The sequence below is a fragment of the Bos indicus x Bos taurus genome, chromosome 9 (assembly GCF_003369695.1).
Source record: "Bos indicus x Bos taurus breed Angus x Brahman F1 hybrid chromosome 9, Bos_hybrid_MaternalHap_v2.0, whole genome shotgun sequence".
NCBI lineage: Eukaryota > Metazoa > Chordata > Mammalia > Artiodactyla > Bovidae > Bos > Bos indicus x Bos taurus.
This window is the reverse complement of record NC_040084.1, coordinates 46,211,813-46,212,853: the sequence shown is the minus strand read 5'-3', so window position 1 is coordinate 46,212,853 and position 1,041 is coordinate 46,211,813. Positions and strand designations below refer to the sequence as shown.

General features: G+C 42.8%; 1 non-coding gene across 1 annotated transcript; it reads right to left on the bottom strand.

Annotated features, from left to right (window-relative positions):
- Positions 1-287: 287 nt before the first annotated feature.
- TRNAC-ACA lies at positions 288-359 on the bottom strand. Its single transcript has one exon. It is a non-coding gene; the product is annotated as a tRNA-Cys (tRNA).
- Between the last annotated feature and the right edge of the window lie 682 nt (positions 360-1,041).

Genomic DNA, 1,041 nt, shown 5'->3' with positions numbered 1-1,041 from the left:
ATATTTGGAGTGGAAATGCAACATGAATGGAGCAGACTTGACTCTGTTCCCATACAGACTTTTATTCCACTAGGGAGAGGCACACAGTAAATGATAAAAAGAAAGCACTAAAAATGCAAATTCTAGTGTTTCCTATATAAATAGTGGAAAGAAAGTGAAAGTGAAGTCACTAAGTTGTGTCCGAGTCTTTGTGACCCCATAGACTGTAGCCTACCAGGCTCCTCCGTCCATGGGATTTTCCAGGCAAGAGTACTGGAGTGGGTTGCCATTTCCTTCTCCAGAGGATCTTCCCTAACCAGGGATCGAACCCAGGTCTCCTGCATTGTAGGCAGACGCTTTACCATCTGAGCCACCAGGGATGATCGGCTAATTTCCTAGTTTACATAGAATCATCAGAGAATTCTTTTATGAACAGGGTGACTCATAATTTTGACCAATAATTTATCATTCCAATCACATCACATTTCAAAGTGACAGGTTTCACATCAGTAATTACACCAGGACTACAGACATAAATTAGGTTTTTTTGTAGGTAGATCAGAATGTCTCCCTATCTTTGAGCCTCATTTCATTTAAGTGTAGATCAGAATGAAGAAAAGAAGTCAAGAATGTGGAAAAGCAGGGACAAGAATATCCAAAGTGGTGGAGCAGCACAAGAAGTAGGGAGGCCGTTTTTCCTGTGTTGTGTTAGTTGTTCAGTCATGTCCACCTCTTTGCAGCCCCAAGGACTGTAGCTTGCCAGGCTCCACTGGCAATGGAATTGCCCAGTCAAGAACACTGGAGTGGGTTGCTATTTCCTTCTCCAGGGGATCTTCCTGACCCAAGGATTGAATCCAGGTCTCCTGCATTGGCAGGCAGATTCTTTACTGTCTGAGCCACCAGGGAAGCCTGGAACTTTCCCTGTTCAGTGCATAATGACTTAGAGCAAAGTTGGCAAATGATGACCCTCAGGCTAACTCTCATTTATGCTTTTAAGATGGTTTTATTAGAACGCAGTCACACATGTTTGTTTACTACTTTCTATGGTTCTTTGACATTGTG